The sequence below is a fragment of the Halichoerus grypus genome, chromosome 1 (genome assembly GCF_964656455.1).
Source record: "Halichoerus grypus chromosome 1, mHalGry1.hap1.1, whole genome shotgun sequence".
Classification (NCBI taxonomy): domain Eukaryota; kingdom Metazoa; phylum Chordata; class Mammalia; order Carnivora; family Phocidae; genus Halichoerus; species Halichoerus grypus.
In genome coordinates, this window is record NC_135712.1 from 191,555,969 (window position 1) to 191,568,124 (window position 12,156).

Below are 12,156 nucleotides of genomic sequence, written 5' to 3' on the forward strand. Positions count from 1 at the left end.
AAGAACTTCCTTTAAAACATTTCTTATAGTGCAGGTTTGCTGTTGATGAATTCATTCAACTTTTATGTCTTAGAATATCTTTATCTTGAATTATTTATTTAAAGATTTTGGGGGGGCTTTCTTTCTTTCTTTCTTTCTTCCTTTCTTCTTCCCTCTCTCTCTCTCTCTTTCTTTTTTCAGAGAATAAACTCAGGTTTTGTTGGTTCCAAATTAAATAATGTAAGAATCAATCCCTAATTAGAGGAGGTCAAAGAGACCATTTGAGACCACTTCCCCATGAGACAAGGGAGGCAACTCAGATCCAGAAATGAGAAGTGACTTCTGGGTGGTCTCATGTCCATGACAGCAGAGGCTGGACTAGAAGTGAGGTCCCCAAACTCCAAGAAGTTAATTAATTGTGACTTTCCCTCCTTCACTTATTTATTCATCTAGCACATATTTTGTGTTTAATTCAGTGTCAACTGCTAAGTTCAGACAGTTGAATTTAGGATGCTAAATTTCCTCATTGACAGGCAGCTCTCCCCCATGTGGTCACTCAGGGTCCCAGGTTCCTTCAGTCTTGTGTCTCTGCCATCCTCTTGAGGTCAGAAGTCCCCTACCCTAAATCCAGACATTAAGCAGGAAAAAAAAAAGCTCTTTTTTAATTTAAATTCAATTAATTAACATATACTGTATTATTAGTTTCAGAGGTAGAATTTAGTGATGCATCAGTCTTATATAACACCCAGTGCTTATTACATCACATGCCCTCCTTAATGTCCATCACCCAGTTACACCATCCCCCCACCCACCTCCCCTCCAGAAACCCTCAGTTTGTTTCCTATGATTAAGAGTCTCTTATGGTTTGTCTTCCTCTCTGATTTCGTCTTGTTTATTTTGCCGGGGTTTGTTTCTTTTAGTAACCTGAATCATGCTGTATGTATTGTTCTTTGATGTGCTTGTTGGAGATGTTCTCAGCCTAGCACACTCCTTTAATCCATTATATTATTCCATAGAATTAGTGTCACTATTTGGGTTGCTTCATTCTGCTGTTATAATTATGCCCACTTTTGTGCACAAACAGCACAGGGGCTGGAATTTGAGGGGAAGAGTGTCAGTTTGAGTCCTTGTTGATCTGAGGTGAAGGCATGTTGACTTTGTATTGAGCAGGTGGCAGGCAGTGCATGCTGACTCGGGCAGGAGGGTGGCTGGACTGTGGATTTGGGACCCACAGGCTGACGTATCATGTGTGACAGGGACGTGGCTGGTTACTCCTGGTCATGAATTCCTTTAACTTTTGTTTTTCTGGGAAACTCTATCTCTCCTTCTATTCTGAATGAAAGCCTTACTGGGTAGAGTATTCTTGGCTGTAGACTTTTTCCTTTTAGCACTTTGAATATATCATGCCACTCTCTTCTGGCCTGCAAAGTTTCTGCTGAAAAATCCACTGATAGCCTTATGTGGTTTCCCTTGTATAAAACTGCTTTCCTTCTCTTGCTGCTTTTATTTTTTTATTTTTATTTTTTTTTAAAGATTTTATTTATTTATTCATGAGAGACAGAGAGAAACAGAGGGAGAAGCAGGCTCCCAAGGAGCAGGAAGCCCGATGCAGGACTCGATCCCAGGACCCTGGGATCATGACCTGAGCCGAAGGCAGACGCTTAACCATCTGAGCCACCCAGGCGCCCTCTCTTGCTGCTTTTAAAATTCTCTCTTTATCACTACTTCTGGCTATCATACTTACTTTGTGTCTTGGTGCAGATCTTTTTGGGTTGGTTTTGTTGGGGGCTCTCTGTGCCTCCTGGATCTGGATTTCTCTTTCCTTCCCCAGATTCAGGAAGTTTTCAGCTACTATTTCTTCAAATAAATCTTCTGCCCCCTTTTCTCACTCCTCTTCTTCTGGGATCCCTATCATGTAACTGTTATGCTTGACAGTGTTGCTGACTTCCCTGGGTCTATTCTCATTTTGCATATTTTTTCCCCCTCTGATCTGCTCAGCTTGAATACTTTCCATTACTCTGTTCTCCAGGTTGCTGATCTGTTCTTCTACTTCCTCTTGTTTGCTATTTATTCCAGGTGGTCTATTTTTATTTCCATTTAGTGAGTTCATTTTCTCTAATTGGTCCTTTTTTAGGTCTCCTATCTCTTTGTGGAGGGTCTCATGGAGGTCCTGCACTCATTTCTCAATTCTAGCAAATATCTTTATGAGCATTACTTTAAATTCGCTATCAGACATATTACTTATCTCAATTTTGTTTAGGTCTCTTGCTATGATTTTGTTCTACTCTTTCATTTGGGACATATTCCTCTGTCTCTTCATTTTGTCTGTTGCTATGTCTATTTCTATGTGTTAGGAAAGTCAGCTATGTCTCCTGCACTTGAAAGTGGTGGCTTTATGAATAAGAGGTCCTGTAGTGCCCCACAGTGCAATGTCTCCTTTTCACCAGGAAATGGTGCATCGGGGGTGTTTCCTATGTGTGTTACTACACGGGTGTCCCACTGTTATGGTGGAGCTGTGTTTGCCTTCAGTTCAGCCTGCAATGGCTCTCATCCTGTTGTGGGCAGAGTCTGGTGCCTGTGGTGTTAGTGGGCCAGTCCGGGCTTCCTAGAGCTTGAGTTGAGTAAGACCAGGTGTTTGCCAGAGGTGAAGCAGCACCAAACTGCAGGGCACTTTCCCTGTGTTGTCCCCTGGGAAGCTTTTATTGGTGGGTGGGGCCTGCAGTCAGACCAGCTGCCTACCCCCAGCCCACTGCTGGGGTCACAGTCAGACTGGTGTGTGGTTATCTTCCCCTCTCCCTGGAGCAGGACTCACTTTGGAGTGGTGTTGGCCCTTGTCTGGGCTGCTTGTACACTGCCAGGCTTGTGGTACTGCTTTGATGGGATCTTGCCAAGAGTGTATCAGAGTGGGTGGACCTGCTTCACTGTGTCTTCTTGTCTACGTCTGGCTGTGGAGAGTCTATTATGCCAGTCTTCGGGTCACTTTCTGGGTTATTTATGCCAGTGTGGGTGTTTTCTAGGTGGCCACACTGCAAGAGGTGAGCCCAGGGTCCTCCTACTCCACCATCTTCCCAGCAGCCTCTGCCAAAGATGTTTTTACTATGAGAGTGCCTGGCTGGCTCAGTCACTAGAGTGTGGGACTCTTGATCTTGGGGTTGTGAGTTTGAGCCCCACACTGGGTTGTAGAGATTACTTAAAATCTTTTTTTTTTAAAGATTTTATCTATTTTAGAGAGAGAGAGAGGGAGAGAGCATGAGTGGGGGGGGCAAAGGGGGAGAAAGGGAGAGAGAAAATCTCGAGCAGACTCCCCACTACTCGAGCCTGACACAGGGCTCGATTCCACAACCCTCAGACCATGACCTGAGCCAAAACCAAGAGTCTGATGCTCAACCAGCTGAGCCACCCAGCTGCCCCGAGATTACTTAAAATCTTAAAAAAAAAAAAAAAAAAAAAGATGTTTTTACTATGTATAGATTTGTAAGTCGTCCCTTTTTTCTTTCAGTATTTTAAAATGTTACTCCACTGTCTCTTATTTGCATTATTTCCAGTGAGAAATATGATTATCATTTTTATCTTTGTTCTTATGTAGTTAATAAGTCTCTTTCTCTGGCTGCTTTTGAGATTTTATTACTGGTTTTGTGTTATTTGATAATAATACCCTTTGATGTAGTTTTACTCACGTTTCTTGTGCTTGGGTTAGTTGACTTTGTATATGTGGTTTTATAATTGTCATCAAATTTGGAAAATTTGGGGGCATATTTCTTGAAGTATTTTTTCTGTCCCCCTTCTCTTCTTTCAGGTACATGCAATAGGCTGCGTGAGGTTGTCCTACAACTCACAGATACTCTTCATGTTATTTGTCTTTTTTGTTACTCTTCCATCTCTCTGTATTTCATTTTGGATAATTTCTGCTGCTATGCCTTTAAGTTCATTAGTCTTCTGTATTGTCTAATCTGCTGTTTAATTTAATCTAGTCTATTTTTCATCTCAGCCATTCTGGTTTTTATTTCTAGAAACTTGATGTATGTCTTTCTTATGTCTTCCTTGTCTCTACTTACATTTAAGATAACATTGTGTCAGTTCTGAGGTGGTTTCAGCTGGTTATCTCATTATTATGGATCATGTGTCCTCTTTGCATACCTGATAATTTTAGATGCCAGAATTTTACCTTGTTGGGTGTTGGATATATTTGTATTCTTATAAATCTTCTTGAGCTTTGTTCTAGAAATCAGTTAAGTTACTTGGAAATTATTTGGTCCTTTCAGGCCTTTTATGATTTGTTAGGTAGGTCCAAAGTAGTGCTCAGTTACTTAAAGTTTTTATTTAAATTCCAGTTAGTGAACCTACAGTGTAATATTCATTTCTGGTGTACAATTTAGTGATTTAACACTTCCATACATCACCCGGTGCTCATCACCAGTGCCCTCCTTAATCCCCATCACCTATTTAACCCATACCCCACCCACTTCCCCTCTGGTAACCATCAGTTTGTTCTGTATAGTCAAGAATCTGTTTCTTGGTTTGCCTCTGTCTTTTTTTCCCCCTATGAACATTAGTTTGATTTCTTAAATTCCACATATGAGCAAAATCATATGGTATTTCTCTTTCTCTGATGGACTTATTTTTTTTTTTAAGATTTTATTTATTTAACAGAGATAGTGAGAGAGGGAACACAAGCAGGGGGAGTGGGAAGGGTAGAAGCAGGCCTCCCGCTGAGCAGTGAGCCTGATGCGGGGCTCAATCCCAGGACCCAGGGATCATGACCCGAGCCAAAGGCAGATGCCCAACGACTGAGCCACCCAGGCGCCCCTTGATTGACTTATTTCACTTAGCATAATACTCTCTAACTCCATCCATGTCATTGCAAATGGCAAGCTTTCATTCTTTTTATGGATGAGTAATATTCCATTGTATATAGATACCACATCTTCTTTATCCATTCATCAGTCTATGGACATTTGGGCTCTTTCCATAACTTGACTTTTGTTGATAATGCTGCTATAAACATCAGGGTGCATGTATCCCTTCAAATTAGTATATTTGTATTCTTTGGGTAAATACTTGGTAGTACTGGATCATAGGGTAGTTCTATTTTTAACTTTTTGAGGAACCTCCATACTGTTTTCCAGAGTAGCTGCATCACTTTGCATTCCAACTACCAATGCTCAGTTAAGCAATAATTATTCTTCACTACTGAGGCAAGAACTTCTTGAGCACTCTAGCCTCTATCTTATGAATTATGAGTTTTTCCAATCTGGCTGATAGGAACAGACACTGTTCCCAAACAACCTAGGCACTGTTGCCTTTAATCCTTTCTGATGGTTCTTTCCTTGGTTTTGAGCAGTTCCTCACACACATGTGCTAATCAGTGCTCTGCAGAATACTCTAGTGAACTTTCTGCAGATCTGTACAAGGGTTTTTGTATAAGGGTTTTTTCTTTCTGTGCTCTCCTTCCTCTCTGGAATTCTGTCCTAAAGTTTGGTTTCCCCAGACTTTCAGCTCAAAGAGTTCACCAGGCTACCCAATGTTCCCCTTTCTATGATGTGGCCTAAAAATACCCTCAAGGCTATAAACTGGAGCAATCTCAGGTTCAGGGCTCACTGCATTTGTTTTCTGTCTCTCAAGAATCATTGTCCTTCATTGCCTGGTGTCTAGTGTCTTGAAAACCATTGTTTTGTATATTTTGCCTAGTTTTGTTTTTCATTATTTTAGGTTAGAGGGTAAATCTGGTCCTTGTTATTTGATCTTGACTAGAAGCAATGGTCTGATCAATTTTGTTTTGACAGTCCTCCAAGGAATTCTGGTGCATGTTAAAGTTTGAGGACTAGATAGATCTATGAATTGAACATTAGGTGATTGTTTCACTAACACTCTCAACCACCATATACCATGAAGACAGGATTACATGAGTCAGTATATCTAATATTTGGAGGAAAAAGATTTTTTTGTAAGGAAATTTATTCATTTCTATGCTTTGTAGCATGAAAGATATTTCAGTAATTGTGAGATATTTGAAATATTTATACAGTCTGGATATATGGAGATTTAGGCAAGGAGGGGAAGATTTTGTGAAATAACCTTATTTCATTAATTTGCTATGGTACATAGTAGTCAGACATTTAGCTTGAAGGTACCTAATAATTTCTTTAACTGTTAAATTTTATAAATGGTAAGTACAAATTTGAGTAGAATTAGTGGCCTAAGGCTATGTACCTACCATAAAATCACTCTGATTTAAAGCAGACAGAAAACAAGAATACCAGTTCTTCTAGAAGTCGGGAATGTGACTGCTGTAAATACTTTGAAGGAAACTAATCAAGCTGTTGCATTCCTTATTTTTAAAGTTTCCTGCAAGAAACTTTAAAATAGTTTAATATATGTATAAAATTTATGCCACCTTTATTAAGCAGCTAAAGCAGAAGTAAATTTAAAGATTTTATTTATTTTTTTGTCAGAGAGAGAGAGCACAAGCAGGGGGAGCGGCAGGCAGAGCAGGTAGAGGGAGAAGCAGGCTCTCTGCCAAGCCAGGAGCCCAAAGTGGGACTCAATCCCAGGACCCTGGGATCATGACCTGAGCCGAAGGCAGACGCTTAACTGACTGAGCCACCCAGGCGTCCCAGCAGAAGTAAATTTAAATTGGCGAAATAGGTAAGTGTTGACTTTATAAACTTTACCCAAATTATTAAAAAACAAAACCCTGACTCCTAGGAAAGTGAGGGCATAGATCCAGATATACAAGCCTTCCCACAAAATCAAATGGAATAAATAAAACTGTTTTTTAAAAGAAGACTTAATAAGAGGCACTGAAACTAAGGAAAGTTCTTACCTACATGGCAGAGGCTTTGAGTTGTTGAGAGGTAACAGGTTGGGCCAAACTATCCAAAGACTCTGGGAATTCACACACCACTCCCCTCTTCTGTGAAAGAGAAAGTGGGTAGACAAGATTCTTTGTTGAAGCAGATACTCTTCCACTATTGCAGATAAATAACAATGTTCAGAGAACAAGAACTTTAAACAAGATCAGTGATGAATTACAGTTAGAGAATGATATCAAATGGAGTTTTGAGAGGGTGGGAGGAAATGAGGTAAAAACAAATTATACTATTGTACAACTAACAGGTGGACTAGAAAAAGGAGCTGAGTCATTTTTGCAGAGAGCAAAGTGAATGGTATGGATTAAATTGTTGAGAAGAATAAAGGGATAATGTATATTAAGCATGTTTGGCATATAGTAAGTGCTCAATAACATCTGTTGTTGCTATTAAATATTAGCACTATTTATAGAATACATACTTTCAAGTGCCTTGAAAATTTTAAAGGAAGTAATATGGTTTCCTTAAGAAGCTTGCATTCTAACATAACATACACAATCGGCAAAAGAAATTACATTATTAAACCCATGGAACTGGAACATATAAAAAAATATCAGGGCGTCTGGCTGGCTCAGTCAGTAGAGCATGTGATTCTCAACCTCAGGGTTGTGAGTTCAAGGCCCACATTGGGCATGGACTCTCCCTAAAAAAACAAAAACCAAAAAACCCAAAGCCAGACAGGGCACCTGACTGGCTCAGTTGGTAGAGCCTGTGACACTTGATCTTGGGGTTGTGAGTTTGAGCCCCACGTTGGGGGATTTTATTAAAAAATAAAATCTTCAAAAAAAATCAGAAATGAGGAAAACATACCTAATGTGGTTGTTTATGAGTTGGGGCAACCTCATAATACCTTTCTTATAGTTGTTAGATTAAATGAAGTATAGCACTTGCTACATGATAAATGATCAATAAACAATAGCAGTTTTTTCCTTTGGGACTCAATTTTCTCATTTTTAAAAAGAAGGCAGCGAGTACAGTGGTTAAGAGTGTTGACATCAGAAGAAATGGGTTCTTATACCAGTTCTACTGCTTATTACCTATGGGCGCCTTGGCAGGTTACTTAGCCTCTCTGACCTTGATTATCCTTATCTTTACAAAAGAGACATTTCAGTAGGCCATTAACATCCTGTTTTGTAACCTCTATTAGAAGCTACTTGATGTGTAGCATATCTCAAAAGGAAATCTGAAAAATCTACTCTGACATCTTCATTTGTTGTTTTGTGTTTGTTTATTTATTTTTTGGTTTAGGTTTTGGATGCTAGAGATGGACACGAGAATTCCTTCCATCTATTTTGCTTAATTAAACAGATTTGGGAGAAGTTATGTGGAAGGAGACCCATTTTCATTTGTCTTGAGAAATTTAGAGTCAATTGGCGAAGACACTTATAATCAGGTGAACATTGTTTTAAGGAATTCTATATAAAATTTAAAACAGACATAAAGGCTACTTAAAGGATACAGGATTTTTTTTTATCTAACAAGCTTCCAAAATGCAATTTTAAGTTACTCAGCTGTTAAGCAACTCATTACATGTATTTCCAGTGCAAAGGAAGGTTCTTTTCAAGGAAGATATAGTCTTTAATTCCATTTAAGTTAAATTCTAGGAAAATGTGCAGATCTCTCAGGTAATTGTATAGACTTTTAGTTGTTACAAAATTAAATAGTATTTTGCTTCACATCAGAAATTAATGAACATTTCTATTAAATTGCCTAAAGAGTTTAAAGTCTAAGTGCAAAAAAAATTGCTTTCAGGAAAATTTGCATTTTCCTGGTGCTCTTTAAATGTTGTATATTTAATTACATTTAATTTCACCTTGCTTGTTATTGCTGGAATATCTGGAAACTTTTAAAAAGGGCAGAATAAACCCATTGTAGTGTACAAAATGGCTTTACCTTATTATCCACCAGAGTAAAGTTTTTGCTTTTGACTGTTCAGGATCATTCTGAGAAATGACAGTTTTCTGAGGTGTAGTTCTGCCAAATGGAGCTTTACTCAGAAGGCCTTCAACAATACAAAATATCTTACTCTTTTTCAAACTTTTCAGATTTTTCTTATTCAACCCCATCCTGCAGAATGCACCTTGAAATAAGCAACTACAGAACCTCCTAGGATAGCACTGTTAGAAAGAAATTAAATATTTATCCTGGCAACAGGTCTAATTATTGTCTTAACTTATCATTGTGAATTTATAAAATCGTAGCAAAAGCAAAACTGGAATCTGGATTAGTGATTAGCAAGGGAAAGAAACAAAGGGTGATTTAAATATTTTTTTAAAAATTGATGTTTCCAGTTTCTCCATTACAAACAATGCTGTAATGAAATTTTTGAATGGGACAAATTTTTTTTAAAGATTTTATTTATTTTATTTATTATTCATTTATTTAGAGAGCAGGCAGGTGAGTGGGGGGAGGGGCAGTGGGCAAGGGATAGAATCTCTAGCAGACTCCCTACTGAGTACTGAGCCTGACTTGGGGCTCCATCTCACCACCCTGAGATCAGGACCCCTGCTGAAATCAAGAGTCGGACGCTTAACCGACTGAGCCACCCAGGTGCCCCTGAACATAACAAAGTTGAGGAAAATTTTCATTACCATAAATACCTGGAAGTGGAATTTTTAGATCAAAGAATATGCATGTTTTACAATTTTATAGATCAGTTAAATAAGTTATTTTATGTAGCTACAATGGAATGCAGCTCTTAAAAAGAATGAGTTAAATCTATAAATACTGATATTTTTAAATGTCCACAGTATATTATTAAATTGAAAAGGAGTTGCTTAGCAGTATAAAATCCCATTAACATTTATATAGAGATGTTAGTATTTCAGGGAGGAAACTGTGGAAGAATATTATGTCAAACAGTGGTTGACTCATTTATCAAATTCAAAGATTACTTTTTAAATTATGTAAGTAATGCACGGATAAATGCATGGATATTATTGTAAAAATAAATTAATACAGATAAACAAACACTTGCACTCAAATGTTCAAACAATCTTATTCATAAAAGCTCAATACTTTAAACAACCCAAAGTCTATCAATTGGTGGATAAAGAAATTGTGGTATATCCATACAGTGGGATACTACTCAGCAGTGAAAAAGAACAAACTATTGATACACACGATAACATAGATGAATCTCGAAATCATTATGCTAGGAGAAAAAAGCCACACACAAAAGATTACATACTGTATGATTTCATTTATATGAGATTTTGGAAAGGGCAAAGCTATTGTGACAGATCAGTGTTTGGCCAAGGGCTGGAGGTGAGGGAAGAGGATGAATACAAAGGAGTATGAGGGAACTTTTGGGGGTAATAGAAATAATTGATATCATGATTATGGTGTTGGTTATGCTACTGTATACATTTGTATTCATATAATTGTACAGTTAAAATTGGTGAATTTTATTGCATGTACAAATTATATTTCAATAAAGCAAAATTTTTATTTATTTATTTTTTAAAGATTTTATTTATTTATTTGACAGAGAGAGAGACAGTGAGAGAGGGAACACAAGCAGGGGGAGTGGGAGAGGGAGAAGCAGACTCCCCGTGGAGCAGGGAGCCTGATGTGGGGCTCAATCCCAGGACCCTGGGTTGATGACCTGAGCCGAAGGCAGATGCTTAATGACTGAGCCACCCAGGTGCCCCTAAAGCAAAATTTTTAAAGTACAGATTAAGGTCTTTTGACTACTACACCAAAACCAGGTTCCCTCACTTCCTGGGAAGGCCTCCTCCTCCCTCCAAACAGGTTAAACAGGTAACCACCATCACTACTGCAGATTCTACTTAGAAATTCTTGTTCTGGGGCGCCTGGGTGGCTCAGTCCTTAAGCGTTTGCCTTTGGCTCAGGTCATGATCCCAGCCTCCTGGGATCAAGCCCCGCATCAGGCTCCTTGCTGGGCTGGAAGCCTGCTTCTCCCTCTCCCACTCCCCCTGCTTGTGTTCCCTCTCTCACTGTCTCTCTCTCTGTCAAATAAATAAAATCTTAAAAAAAAAAAATTCTTTTTCTGCATTTACACACACACACACACACACACACTCACACTCACAAATACCCAGGGGAAATCTACAGTATATTGTTTTACAGTACTTCGTTCATTATTTGGCATTTTCCACTAACTGTATCTTGGAGACCTTTTCATTAGAATTTATAATTCTACATTATTCTAACTTCTGATAGTTTTATGCTGTATGGATATAATATATTCAGCCATCCCCTCTGTCACTCAACCATATTTGAACGTCATGGTGTGCCAACTCCAGGGAATACAATGGCATACAAAAAAGGATTTGAGTCCTGTCTTCTCAGCGTTTTCAGACAAGTGGGGTAGGGAGGAAGGTTGTCAATATTATATGTGAAATCAAAACTATTAAGAGTGGTTATGATTCTTTGAGCCTGAGTAATTCATCTAGTGAGATCAAACAAGTATTTTCCAAGGGAGTTAAACTTTTAATCAGATCTGAAGGGTGGGTGATAATGACTTAACTAAGGTAGGCGTGTAGGTAGGGGTAGCTGCTAATCCTGAACTGCACCAACAGCATAGAGGAAATATGGGGATATGGCGAAAATTATGGGGAATGCGCTTAAAAAAAAATTTTTTTACAAGATGTATACCTCATTTTGTAATCAGAAAAACATTAAGATCATAAATATTTTTAGAATGAGGAGGCTTTCCACTTTCTTAACATAAGGAATTAAGTTTTCCATGCTTCAGGGAGAGAAATGATACAAGAAAAGCAATCTTTCCTCGTTGGCTTCTCTTAAAAAGCTGTACTAGTAGATGAACGTATCTCGGAGCTCCCTCCTCTTGACACAGGATTAGGGATATTCAGTATGACCTGGAGTGGAGGGGTCAATGTGTCTAGGCCACAGCGTCTACGTCTGCACAACTTTTAACCACTTATCTCCTGGGAAAGCAAGGCCCATCTTCACCTCTCCACTAGGACAAGTGTCTGGTGCCGCGCAGGAAACGTGTACCGTGGTGGACCGGGGAATCCCCAGCGCTCGTAGCGTTTAAGAGTAGGGCACTCAAAGGGCAAGAGGAACCGAGCTTCACTTCCTAACCCACAATGCACAGAGCGCCTTTCCGGAAGTAAGGACTACAACCTCCTGGAAGTATTTATCCGGGCGGAAGCGTTTCGCCTAGAATCTGATTGGAAGTGACCAACCGAAGCATTGTGGGACTTTGTCCGTCTCCCAGTACGCATGTGCTAATTGGCTTCGCCTCGCGGGTCCGCGTCCGGGAGGTGACGGCGGCCAGAGAATCACGTCGGCGAAACTGGCCAATCCCTTTCGTGCGCAG

At 39.2% G+C, this 12,156-nt stretch overlaps 1 long non-coding RNA gene across 2 annotated transcripts; it reads right to left on the minus strand.

The window, feature by feature from the left end:
• Window positions 1–439: 439 nt before the first annotated feature.
• On the minus strand, window positions 440–11,954 carry LOC118522423 (uncharacterized). 2 transcript variants are annotated; one of them, XR_013449445.1, is made up of 3 exons: window positions 11,787–11,954; window positions 6,803–6,892; window positions 440–600 (listed from the first exon to the last, which is right to left on the minus strand). It is a non-coding gene; the product is annotated as an uncharacterized LOC118522423 (long non-coding RNA). The 2 variants fall into 2 exon arrangements; XR_013449443.1 differs by having other exon boundaries at window positions 11,693–11,954.
• Window positions 11,955–12,156: the final 202 nt, after the last annotated feature.